The sequence below is a fragment of the Girardinichthys multiradiatus genome, chromosome 19 (assembly GCF_021462225.1).
Source record: "Girardinichthys multiradiatus isolate DD_20200921_A chromosome 19, DD_fGirMul_XY1, whole genome shotgun sequence".
Lineage (NCBI taxonomy): Eukaryota > Metazoa > Chordata > Actinopteri > Cyprinodontiformes > Goodeidae > Girardinichthys > Girardinichthys multiradiatus.
In genome coordinates, this window is record NC_061811.1 from 21,887,259 (window position 1) to 21,901,370 (window position 14,112).

Sequence of the window (14,112 nt, forward strand, 5' to 3'; positions counted from 1 at the left end):
TGTCGCCTATTTACCTTGTCTGCGACACCGGTAAATCCCATAGAGAGCCGCTGCTCAGCCAACCAAGATCTCGGTGAAGTTTGAGTAGATGAAAAGTAGAAAAAATGCATAGAGAGAACCGTCTAATGTTTGGGGTTCCTTTCTGGTGAAACCAAAGAAAGGTGGCAGAAAGCAAATAAACACACAAAAACACACCAAGCACTAGAGAGTGAAGTATCAAAGCTGGCATTCAATTCAGTTTTTTTTATATAGCGCCAATTCACAACACATGTCGTCTCAAGGCACTTCAAAAAAGTCAGGTACATACATTCCAATTAATCCTAACCATTGAACAGTGCAGTCAGATTCAGTTATTTATTCAAATTGGATAAAAAGTTTTTCTGTCTAAGGAAACCCAGCAGATTGCATCCAATCAGTGACTTGCAGCATTCACTCCTCCCAGATGAGCATGTAGAGACAGTGGACAGTCACTGGTGTTGACTTTGCAGCAATCCCTCATACTGAGCATGCATGTAGCGACAGTGGAGAGGAAAAACTCCCTTTTAACAGGAAGAAACCTCCAGCAGAACCAGGCTCAGTGTGAGCGGCCATCTGCCACGACCGACTGGGGGTTTGAGAGAACAGAGCAGAGACACAAAGAGAACAAAGAAGCACAGATCTAGGAGTCCTTTCTATGGGAAGGAAAAGTAAATGTTAATGGATGTAGCTCCTTTAGTCGTTTCACCTAGAAAGAATGAACATATAAACTCTGAGCCAGTTTTCAAGGTTAGAGTCTGAAAGAGAGCACATAGTTAGTCACAGTAAAAGCTCAGTCAATCGCCATGTCTAGGAGAGAGAAAGGATTAAACACTGAAAGACAGGGCCATGTGGGTCATCGGTAGAGGGTGAGCATTAAGTTGTTGCCAGCAGAAGCTTGGACGATGCCCCCCTCCAGAGAGGTGTCACAGGTAGACACAGAGCCAGGCCAGGTGTAGCTTCTAGGAAGAGAAAAGAGGGAGAACATAAAGTTAAAAACTGAAATACCAGGAAATAATGCAGAATTAGAGAGTAGTGTGAAGGTGCGTTCACACCAAACGCGATTTCTGCGAAAGGAGCGGCCAATTTACATGTTATCCCTATGTAGAGGCGCGTTCAGGAGCGGAGCGGTGCGAAGGATGCAGAGGGCGCGGCGCGGAAGGCGCGGCAAGCGAAGCGGGAGCGGAGCGGGAGCGGAGCGGCGCGATGGACAAGTTGAAAAATCTGAACTTTTTCCTAAATTCGCGTTGCGTCAACCAATCAGGGACTGGATGTGGCTGTGACGTAGGGTGAAGGACCAAAGCGGAGAAGAAGCAGTTGTCAATGATGGATGACCAGATCATAGTGGCGGTGTGCGGCAAGCCAGAGTTGTATGACTCAACTAATTACTTTTACCGAGACAAGAACAGAAAGGACCTGGCCTGGTTATGTTTAGGCACAAATATCTTAAATTTAGGAGATGTGGACATTAAAAATCGGTTGTTTTTTTTACTGAGCTGAGATTTATTTACTCACCGAAGACAGATGGACAGGTGTTCAGCAATAGGGATACAGCGGCGGTAAACCGCGATGAAGTTAGTTTGCAGTTGGATGATCAAGCTCTGCGGAGTTAGCGGCATCTAGCTCACGGTTGATCCGATTCAGGCACTCAGATTTTCCACGATTGTTTGGTACGGAAATTTATTGACGGTCCCTAATGAACCACCGCGCGTCAGAAGAGGGAGCAACAGAGAGCAGCTACCTGAAATCTGGGTGCCTGACTCGGATCGGCCGTGGGCTGGATGCCGCTGGCTCCGCGGAGCTTGAGTGTCCGGTGTCCGGCTTCGGGCTGGCTTCACTGCGGTCACCGGTAGTTGGCATCCCGGAGGCCGATTCATCTCCCAACGCGGGGCAGCAGATCTTCGAACTGGGTCCTGGATAGACGGAAGTACCACTGAACTCGACCGTCATCCAGAAGCAGCTCCTGGAGTAGGTGGTGGTACTCTCCGAGCTGTTCCTGTCCCTGAAGAATCTGGTGAACCCAGGGACGTGGATGTCGGCGGCGTTTGTCAGCTCTCCACAGGTAAAACACCGTGATTATACGTGAAATCCATGTCCAGCATGTTCAGTTGAAACCAGCAAGCAGCAGATGGAAGCTCCTCCTATTTGATGACGCGGCGAAGCGTTGCCGCTTGTTGCCGAATGCCAACGCGGAGTTCACGCGGAATGTGAAGCGGGCAAAAAGCACACAAATGAGGTGAAAAATGTGTAGAAATCGCGTTTGGTGTGAACGCACCATAAGAATGTAGCGAAGAGGGTGAAAGTGGTCATTATGTCCTCCAGTAGCCTAAACCTATAGCAGCATAACTACAGAGATAGCTCAGGATAACCTAAGCCACTCTATAAGCTTTATCAAAAGGGAAGTTTTAAGCGTAGCCTTAAAAGTAGACAGTTTGTCCATCTAGAGCCCACTGATGGCCATTGTTATACTAAAAACCACAACGATTGGGATACCTCTCTTTGTCAGATTGACCATAACCATTGGAAAAGAGAGGTGGTCATACAGGTAGCAGAAATGGAGGGTGTGTTTGCACCTCAACCATAACTGAGCCAGCATTCGCCATCTTGGATTCATACCAATTGTTTTTATATCACTGTATTTAAAATCAAGATGATTTAACATTCTTTATAAATGTTTGTTTGACACTTAATAGCTGCATCTACCCTAAATTAAATATTTAAACAAGATTTTTTGAGTGGTATGCTTGGTTTAGTGAAGATCAGATGTTGTTAAATTAGCATAAATATACTGCCCAATGGACCTGCAGCGATTCAGGGTAATAATTAAAAATAATACTTTTATCAATAGCTGAAGTTCTTAGTCTAATTTATAATAAATTAAAAGTAAATGTAACTCTATACTGATTTAAAAGGAGTAAATGCATTTTGTCAATTCATTCCTGTGCTTTTTTAGGCTCTGAGAATGTTAAAACTACTTTATTTACAGTCATTTTGATGAGTCATTTTGTTCTATGTATAATCAGTGCTTAGCCTTAAATAATTTACACTTGAAGAAAGAAAGGATCCAGTGTGTTGGCTCTAAAACATAAAATCGATGCCGCAGGTTCTTCAGCTGGAAGTTTTGTTTTTTTTATTGGGAAGATTGTTGCTTCAAAGAAAAAAGCAGAAGCAGAAGTAAAGGTTTTACGTGACATTTTCAGGAACTCCACCACTCGCACGGCTCAGTGTGCAGCTGCATAAATGAATATGTGAGAAGTACACTGCTGTCCTTGTTTATCTGCAACTTGTAGTTACAGAAGGGCATACTATGGACTTTAAAGACACATTGTACACCTTCCTTACGGGGTTTGCCACTGGGTTCTTCTCAGCAGCTGGTGATGCAGCATTAGTAACTACCCACCTGTGAATACTGTCAAATGTTCTGTTTAGAATGCACAAATTGGCTGCCGTGGGAATTTCAGCTCAGGTCTTTGTCATGGTGCATGCGCTTTGTTGTTTTTTGTTGTTTTTTTTTTATTTTGTTTGCTACAGAATTTGTTATTTTAAAAGGTCACCAGTTTTTGCAATGAAAGAAAACTGACACTTTGAAGCATAACTGCATAAATCTGACCAAATTCTGCTTTTTTCTGCCTTGCTGAGATTAACACATGAGTGCAAAATAGCATTTTAGAGTTGGACAAGTAATCTTTTCTTGATGCGGTTTCTACAAATTCGGTTATCTGGTCTCTGAAATGATTAAATATTTTGTTTAATTCTTTAATTTTAACAATATCTGCTGACAATAAGACTAGATTTTAAACTTTATTTTCCCCAGGGTTTAAATTACTTTTCATATCTCTGGGCTTATTTAACACTTTCTCACAAGAAAACAAATACAATGAATAAATATATATAAATACTACATAAAATGTCCTGGGCAGCTGTGGCTAATGAAATAAACCTTTCTCAAAATACACTAATCTTCATCTCATATGTATTCTTTTAGCAGGCAGAAGTTCCAGGTGGCTGTCTAGTGGATGTGAGATGCATATTATGAAGCAATTTTTTTAGTTCTGGTAGATTGGTGCTGGGAAGATCAGAGCAGTTTCAAATGGGAAAACATTTTGTGAAAGAAGGTAGTACGAAAAGGCAAGCATTTGCCCTAGTAGACCAAATACATTCATCTGAGTTTGTAAATGGCAGAAAGTCCTAGTTAACTCCTGTACTAGATTTCACCAGTGAGTCAAGAAGATTTTATTGTCTAATATGAATCCAATAAATTTAAAATTGTTCACTACAGGGGCATTTTAATAAAAATGAAAAAAAAAGGTCATTTATGTCAATAATTCAGTTTAAAAGTTAAAATATTGACTTTTTTTCACTGGTTTTATGTAATATTCTTATTAACAGAAATAAAGTTTTGGCTTTTGATTAGCTTTAGCCTTGATTGTGGTGATTATGTTTATGATTTTTACATTAAGCTAGACATGGTTGTTTTTTCTCAGTGTGAACTTCCTAATTGTGTGTGTAATTTTAATCTTTTAGCAATGTAATTATGACTCTCATCAGAGTATTTCAGGAATAAGGTGGTTGGTGAATGACTGACACTTTCTTTTGTGAAAAGTGTGCAGAAAAAAGGCTGCACAAACACCCTTGTGGTGCTCCAATCCAGGTAACAAGAGGTGGATGAAATGTTGAGTTGATGTAAGTTTTGGTGCCTCCCCATTGACATTGAAAGAAACAGTGGTACCTGGTGAGTGAAGTGCTGAAGGGAAAGACGCAGACAACCTTGTAATAAATAGATTTGAAAGAAATCTGTGAATCCAGTGGCAAAAATCAAGATTAAAGTTGAAAAAGCCTCTCCCTGGATGAAGGAGAAATGGTCAAAATGTATTTAATGATTGATATAATGCTGTTAGGTTTGACCCTGGAGCAGACAACAGCGAGCTTGAAGAAGAATCCATGGGGGTCTTCCAGGATGGCGAGAGAGGAGGAGCAGAGAGAGAGGGCGTCTGGTTTAATGTTGCGGGGTCCAGGACAGTAGGTAATGGTGAAGTTAAAATGGGAAAAGAAAAGGGACCAATGTGACTGCCGGGCATTAAGACATCTGGCCGATTAAAGATAAGAGAGATTTCTGTGATCTGTCCAGACTATGACTGGTTCTTCAGAGCCTTCAAGCCAATGTCTCCACTCCTCAAATGTTAACTTGATGGCCAGCAGGTCTCTTGGTCCCCTACATCTTAATTATTTTCAGCAAAGTAAAAGTGTTTAGAAATAATTGCGCAGGGACGGATCTTGCTGTCTGAGGGAACTCTCTGTGAGAGGATGACCCCTACATCAGTGATTTAATAGTAATAAGTCGTGTGGCTGCATCTCTTCAGGAGTGAGGAATCCAGGAGTTTTCTCAGAATGATATTTGTTAAAGTGTGACCCTATATAGTTCTGGATTGAGGGAGAGGAAGTCGAGAGTGCATACTGTAGTCCGTAGAGGGGATCGTCTGAGAGGAGAGAAAGTGTATCCATTACGGCTGTGACTGGCAGGTTGACGTATGTTCAAAGCATTGTAATGGCTGATGTCTGATGTCTCTCTTGTCTTTGGTAGAAGAAGCGGTGACAGTGATAGAGAATGGACAGGTAGGCGGAGGTCAGAGTGAGCTTGAAGGAGATTCTGCAAAGGTCTTCCAGAATGGCAAGAGAGGAGGAGCAGCGGGGAAGATCTTAGAAGGGAAACCAAAAGTCAAATTCTTCTGTAACTGTCAGAGAGATTAGCCATATGGCTGGAGTCCAGGGAACGCTCAAGTGGATGGTGGAGCTCTTTCTGGTAGGAGAAAAACAAGGGATGAGTATTTCAGCACAGAAACGGAGAATCAGTAACAAACAGGATGCCTGATAACATCAAGAGTGAGAACTATCCGGTATCTTCCTGAGGGATACCAATCTTCTTTAAGCTCCTCTTGATGACTCTGTGGTTCAAACTAAAGTGGAAGGTGGAAGGACACTAATGCAGAAAATCCAAAATCTACCAGAGAAAACAAAACATTGGATTTGTTTTATGCAAATGTCAAGGACTCATACATCTCTACAGCACGACCTCCTCTAGGCAAATCAGATCACAATCTTGTTTTTCTCTGCTCGAAATATAAGCCCCTTGTTCAGAGACAACCTGTAATAAAGAGGACTGTGAGAAAATGGTCACAGAAAGCTGAAGAAGCTCTGCAAGGTTGCTTTGAGGCTACACACTGGGACGCACTGTGCCAGCCACATGGAGAGGACATCAATGCCATGACTGAGTGTGCAACCGACTATATAAACTTCTGTGTGGATAACATCATCCCCACCAGAACCGTGAGATGCTTCCCCAATAACAAACCTTGGATCACCAGTGACCTGAAGGACTTGCTTAACAAGAAAAAAAGAGCCTTCAGAGAGGGAGACAGAGAATTATTGAGTATTATACAGAAGCAACTTAAAGTCAAGATAAGAGACAGCAAGGAGGTGTACAAGAAGAAGCTGGAGAGCAAGCTCCAGCAAAACAATATCAGAGATGTGTGGACAGGGATGAAGAAGTTCACAGGCTTCAAGCAGAAAGAAGATCAGACCGATGGAGGTCTGGACAGAGCCAATGAACTGAACACATTCTTCAATAGGTTCAGTTCAAAAACCAGCTTCGCATCCTCCTCTCCTGCTCACAGCCAAACAGACATTCCATCTTCCTTTGACCCACAGGACCCACAGCTGTCCAGTAACACCTCACATTTTTTATCTTCCACCTCAGCCCTAGACCCTTCTGCTTCTACATGTTTGCCTTCAACCATATCAGAAGATGCTGATGCTTCCTCTGCTTCCCCCTTCCACCTGTGTGTCTCAAGAAGTCAGGTGAAGAGACAACTGGAGAGACTGAATAGGAATAAGGCTGCAGGTCCAGATCATGTCAGTCCTAGAGTCCTGAAGGCCTGTGCAGAGCAGCTCTGTGGGATTCTGCAGCACCTCTTCAACCTTAGCCTGGCCCAGAAGAAGGTTCCGGTGTTGTGGAAGACCTCCTGTCTTGTTCTGGTACCAAAGAAAACTCACCCATCAGTCCTCAATGACTATAGACCTGTTGCCCTGACATATCACATCATGAAGGTCCTAGAGAGACTCCTGTTGGCCCACCTGAGTAAGCAAACAGTAAACCATCAGGACCCCCTTCAGTTTGCTTATCGCTGTGGAGTTGGAGTTGAAGATGCCATCATACACCTGCTTCAACAAACCCACTGTCATCTGGACAAAGCCAGTAGCACTGTGAGGATCATGTTCTTTGATTTCTCCAGTGAATTTAATACAATCCAACCTGATTTGCTTTGTCAGAAACTCCAGAAGACTCAGGTGGAGGCCTCAACAATCTCCTGGATCAAAGACTACCTGACAAACAGACCACAGTTTGTGAGACTGAAGGGTTGTGAGTCTAACCAGGTAGTCAGCAGCACAGGAGCACCACAGGGGACTGTACTCTCACCATTCTTTTTCACTCTGTACGCCTCAGACTTCCAGTACAAGACAGGCTCTTGTCATCTGCAGAAATACTCGGATGATTCTGCAGTCGTGGGGTGGATCAGAGATGGACAAGAAGCTGAGTACAGGAAGGTGGTGGACCGCTTTGTGGCATGGTGTGGAAACAATCATCTCATTTTGAATGTGACTAAAACAAAGGAGATGATTGTAGATTTTAAGAGAAACAGGAATAAGTCAAAAACTATTTCTATCATGGGAGAAGACGTGGAGGTGGTGGAGGAGTATAAATACCTCGGTGTTCACCTGGACAACAGACTAGAGTGAAGATGCAACTGTGAAGCCGTCTACAAGAAGGGACAGAGCAGACTGTACTTCTTGAGGAAGCTTAGGTCCTTTGGTGTTTGCAGCAAGATGCTGCATATCTTCTATAAGTCTGTTGTGGAAAGTGTGATCTCTTCTGCCATCATCTGCTGGGGAAGCAGCATCAGAGCCAGGGACTTAAAAAAACTCAACAAGCTGATAAAAAAGGCTGGCTCTGTTCTGGGGACTCCTCTAGAACCTCTGGAGATTATTGTTGAAAGACGGATTCTTCATAAAATGAAGAACATTATGGAGAACCCTGAGCATCCTCTTCATGAGACTGTCCTACAACAACAGAGTGTCTTCAGTCAGAGGCTTCTTCAGATCTGCTGTAAGACGGAGCGCTACAGGAGATCCTTCCTGCTCACAGCCATCAGCATCTACAACGGCTCTTTGAAGAAACATTCATAATATGAGCTACAACAACATTTAATTTCCCTTTGGGATTAATAAAGTATTTTTGAATTGAATTGAAATCGCAAAAATTCTATCATAAATCCCAACAAAAAAGACAATCTAGCAGGATGCCCCTTATATGATGATGCAAAGAATATACATGACCATTTTAATGCAGGCATTGGTGTTGAAAGGGCACGTTTTAGAACAGCAGACAGGCTAAAATGCAAAATAAGAACCAGCACTCAAAGACTGAATTAAAACTGAGACACGGAGAAATTATTGGTCACAAAACAGCTTTACAAAAGCTAGAAAAAAAAAAACCAAGAGCCCAAATTCTAGACTGGAAACTCTTTTATGTTAACTTTATGGTGCAAAAATTGAAAATGAAACAGCTCTGCAGTGGCTGGCACGTGGCACTGTTCATTCATTTGGGAACAACCCAGATTCTATTATAGCTCTGAGTATAAACAAGGCCACTTAATCAGTCAGCTTGCTGGGCCCACACACTTCGTCCCTCAGGCTGAAATCACTGCTAACCATGCTTAAATCATTACTAAGGCCCTCTCTTCACTTCCTTATTTACTCTGCCTGGCATGGCGACACTCAGTTGAATATTTGAATTGCCATCTTTGTGTTTTACCATTTAGCCAGTCTGCAGTACATAATTGACAACTGACTAAAAATAGCATCAGGGAAGCTGCAGGATGTTTATTCTTGATCAATGGAAAAATTTAAAGTTACATAATATAAATCACAAAAATCTGTTTTACCTATGTATGGATATCAGATTTTCAACATCAAGATCAATTAACACCAATCTATGCATGTGAATAACTATGAGGAGTTTATCTTCAGTTTGGATATACAATTGGGAATACAGCACTATATTGAACCACCTGTCTTTGCAGTTACAGCTGCAAGTATTTTGGGGTATGTCTTTACCAGCTTTGAACATCGAAAGACTGAGATTGTTGCCCATTCTGCTTTGCAGAACTGCTTAAACTCAGCCAGATTATATTGAAAGCCTTTGTGTATTCACAAATTGTATTTAAGTCTGGATACACTTTGCTTTAAACCATTATTTTTTATTTCTGTCTGTATGTTTAAGTTCCTTTTTCTGTGGGAACCTCCATCCCAGCCTTTGGTTAATTTTCCTCTGCACATATTTTAGTCTCATTTGGTCAGATCACGTCCTTCCACAAGTTTTTTTTTTTTGTGTGTGTCTCCCATATAACTCGAGGGAAATGAGAGTCCATATGGCTTTCTTCCTGTCACCATTCCATAAAAGACATAATTGTGTACAACTAATAATTGTTTTGTCTACAGATTCTCAGTTGCTTTCATTGATTTTGTTTTTTTTTTTTGTTTTGGCTGGGGGGTAGCAGAGTAAAGGGGGCTGAATACAAATAGATGCTGCTCTTTTCAGATTTTTCTTTGTTGGGCTATCACATAAAATTCAAACTACATGCATTGACAGTTGTGGGTGTAATGTCACAAAATGCGGCAAAGGTCAAGGGATAAAAATACGTAAGGCCCTGATCATTACCAGCTACGTCAGTTCCTCTGAGATTACTCGACTCTAAACAAGACTAACTATTATAAAAGCATTGAAAAATATTGTAGTACAATTATTTAGTTGAACTAGTTTGAAGGACGTTGATGAATAAATGGTATTCTGACTGCAAGCTATTTAAAGAATCAATGTGACGAAAATATTCAATGTCCATTTGGGCATTAAAGCTGACCCTTAAGTATCATTAAGTGTCAAATAATGTTTATTCCTACATAGAAATATCTTAGTCCTAAATTATAGAACCTTCTACAGATGCCTGAAATAGTCTGTGTGTAGATGGACTGATGGCTATTTTGTGTTTTCTTATTAATTTACTGTAACCAGTGTTGTTGTAGTATTTTTGTTTCTACTTCACAAACTGATTGCTATGAATGCCTTTAACAGTTTAAAGTGCTGTTTTAATGAACAATATATTTCTACCTACTTTATCAGCATAAAAGCACTTAAAAAGTTTTTTTTTAAATTGTAATTCAGGATTTGAAAATAATAAAAATCATGAATTAGGATGTTAAATTTGGGTTTGAATATCTGCAGAGTTGAATCAACAAGGATCAGCATTTCCTCAAAATGTTTTTTAAATTGTTTGTTTAGTCATGAATTAGTTATGTTAGAGTTGTGCCAATGCAAATCAGTTACACATTCAGTTAGTTCCACCACAGTTTTGTCATTTGTCACAGTTTAAATAATTTTAGGGAGCTTTGAGAGGCTTCTGCAGTGCATTATAAAATGTATTTATCACATTTGTTTAAATATGTTTGCGCTCCTCTTGGTCAAAGTACCAAGAGTGTTGCTGTTCATTTTCATACCCAAACTGCTATTAACCAGCTTGCTGCCTTCAGCAGACAGGGAATTTAATTGACCAGCTGCAAAGAAGCCTGTTGCAGTCTTGCCATCGTTGGTGCTTCAGGGTACAAACCCTCTTCACTGAGGAGCGTGTAGGCGGTTAGGAAATATGTTCTTGTTCATGAAATTAGCAAACCGCTGAACAGTGAGCTATGAGAAATTTAAATTGGTGAAAAGAATCTTTTTTTTTTTTTTTTTTTTTTGGTTTTAAAAAATAGTACTTTGTTTGGACCTAAATTTGTTTTCTTATTTTTGTTTTGCCTGCAGTGCTAATGGAGGTAATAATGTTTAACAAGCCGTCCCGCCACCCACTTATCTCAGTTTTTATTTTTAATAGTCACATGCACCATACCTTGTTGGCTCCATTTCCGAAGCTACACAGCTCATATGACCCCCGAAAAGCAACTGGATGTAGTTGTCATTCTGGATCTAGCAGTTAATGATACTTGACAAAAGCATCACAACAAATTATAATATCTTAGACAAGTTAGTGTATTCCAGTAATTTGATTCAAAAAGTGAAGCTTGTCAGTTGAGGAAAGCATGATGAACTCTAAAATGTTCTGACAGAATTACTTCAGATTAGTAAAAAAAAAACTAAGAGCTTCACTGTCTGTGGAAACTTCACTCTGGACCTCAAGCAACTTGGATACTCTGCCACCCCCACTCTTCCTCCAGATTCTGGGAAACCGATTTTTCAAATGAAAAACTTCATCTGAAAGCAGGACTTTAGGCCACTGAGGTAGGATACAGTCCATGTCTTTGCCCAGGTAAGTCGCTTCTGACATCGTCACTGGTTCAGGTACAGCTTATCACAAAGGATGAGACGTATCCACGAAAGGCCATGTCGAAAACTAACTTATTTTAGAATGTTTCAAATTAGTACTGACACTTATTCCCAATTATGTATATTTGATATTTGTCCAATTACATGGTTTACAGTCACTTTGCAAGAACAATCACATTCCTGTGTAAAACAGGACTATTTATTTATTGAAACCTGGTTAAGATCTGAGCTGAACGGTAACATCAGCAAGTACGCTCTAACTACCCTGTATTCTCGGCAAAAACATACTTTCAGCTGTACTTGCCAAGCATGTACTTGCCATTCACACAAGAACATACTTGAGTACTTAGATTTTGAGAAAGGCCCATGGACTTGTTTTTGTCCTATATGTTTCTGGTGGTTACCAAGGAAACATAAAATTCTATTAAGCTTTTATCAGCAAAAAAATCTAAATGGAATATCAACTTCTAGTCCAAATCCTGTCTGATGGTGATCCGTTCTTGTCTTAGTAGTGCTCAAGTTGATCAGTTTTTTTTTTTTGGCTTCTGTTTATCTGCTTGCTTTTTAAAAACTGGCATCTGTACTGACATCAATTAAAATGTGAGGATTTTTACTGACTTCAGGTGCAAAATTTAAATGTTTGGATAATTGAGCCACTTCTTATCAGCATTTTCCTTGTTACACAGTGATCAATCATAATGGAAAAGAGACTGATTATCCCCAGAATGTCCCTGTTTCTTTGGATGAAGTTGTTCTTGGTGGACGTTTAAATTCCAGTCTTTATTTGCATAGCAGTGTTGCTGGGCAGAATTGGAAGAAGCCCCATATCCTTGTTTGAGTAGCAACCCTACACACAAACACACAATGTATGTTCACTCACAATTGTGTTGCCTTTGGTGAGAATCTACTATGCAAATAGTCATGAAAAGAGACCCATTAAGTGAGACATTGTTTCTAAAACCTTTGGCCAGTAGTGTATATAACCACATTTCCTTGCAGCAGATCATGCACTGTGGTGTGAGTGGAGTGTAGAAAATTGGCCTGAAGGTATGTAACATTCCCCTGGTGACTGCAAATTGATGCCTGGTTGGTGAACATCCCACATCATCAAGCTATGAAACGACCAAATGAGCAGCACCTGAATTTCAGCCTGTTTTTCTTGGAAACTTTTTTGCTGCCCTCTCTCATTACAAGCCCATTATCCAAAAGTCTTATTTGCCTCTTTGTGCATGCAGATTCACTCACACCTATCTGGAACCAATGCTAAGCAAGCTATGCACTGGTGGTAACATAATTGTGTTGCATAGCCCTCAGTGGGAAAACAGATCTTGACCTTTGCTGGACATGCTTGGATACCCTGAAATTTTCTACACACCAACTTAATCTCTCATCTTCAAGTTCTTTCAGTTGCAATTTTCTTAGCTGCAGTTTTCTGCATGTGAGGCCATTGTGACACAAAGTGGTGATGGTTATAAAACAACTTGATTATACATTTCATGACCAAGAAATACTTCAACAAACTAAAAAGCTGGAAGCGAAGGGGAACAAAACACACAACTTTAAAATATCTAAGCGTCTCCCCATGATAACCAGGTTCTGCTTCAAAATTACAACATCTGTTATTCCCTTTGAAGATAAAACATTACTGATTTAACGACTGCAGTTTTTCACACATGTATTTGTACAGCTCTCACCAGCCTGCTGGATATTTCATTTTTGGGGGTGGTCAAGCTGAAAACCGACAGATTCCAACCAGGCAATTGATGCACACCTACAGAAAACACCTGTTGATACCAAACTATGAAAACCACTCAGTTGGAGAACACTTTTGGCGAAGAAACATTTATTATTCGACTATTAAAAGATGGCTTTTAGTCTGTGTGCATAGATCTGTTTTCTGGTGTGAACAGAATCTCTGTGAGAAGAATGAGAGCTGTGATTTTGAATGTGTATCAGCCAAATATTCAGAGCCCCAGAAGCTTGTGCTGGCCCTGAGTTAATGCATTCTGCTGTTAGAGGGTTTGGCAGCAAATATATTTGGAATGGACTGTTTTTCTTCTTTTAGCCATTTAGTTACAAATTTATTATTTGAACAAACTCTCCAACAGTTTTCGACATAGAATGCAAGAGCAGGCCAAGAGCCACAACTGATTGAATGTGTAACTGTGAGAAAAATGTTTACAGTTTTTTGGATGTGAAAGACAAATTACTTTGGTCTGAAGTTAACCTGCTTCTGTTTTTCATAGGCGGGCCTCATTCTCCAAGGCTTATATTCAAGCTATTTTAGGAACATGGCTGTTGAAAGCTGTGTTTTACTAAGATTTTAGGTAGATTACATTTCATGCCTCTTTAGAAAAAACAAAATCCAAAGTCAAAGAAGTATTGTAAGTTGCTTAATTGTTTTTTGGGGTATCTCCCAAATATATATATATATATATATATATATATATATATAATGTAAGATATCTCCGAATATTTGCTCAGTAATTGTTCCAAGTTTTACTAAGTCTGAGTTTATATACCTTCAGAATATATATTAAAGTCGCTGTCCCATCATTACTTGCCACTCATCTCAGAGAACTATCTTTGATGATGTTGTAAGGGTGCAAATCAGGTGAGACAGTTTGCTGAAGCAGCACCTGTGATCCAGTTAATAAAAGGCACTG

The 14,112-nt window shown here is 40.3% G+C and overlaps 1 protein-coding gene across 4 annotated transcripts in view; it reads left to right on the top strand.

Annotated features, from left to right (window-relative positions):
• The window catches only part of alk (ALK receptor tyrosine kinase), a 541,946-nt gene that overhangs the window by 326,713 nt on the left and 201,121 nt on the right, over positions 1 to 14,112 (top strand). The window contains exon 1 of one of the 4 annotated variants that reach the window (XM_047345722.1): positions 11,251 to 11,429. The exons of 2 other annotated variants lie outside the window; for them this stretch is intronic. The gene's annotated coding sequence lies outside the window, so the exon portion shown is untranslated. Of the gene's footprint in view, positions 1 to 11,250; positions 11,430 to 14,112 lie in introns of those variants that run through there. One more of the 4 variants, XM_047345723.1, reaches the window with a different exon arrangement.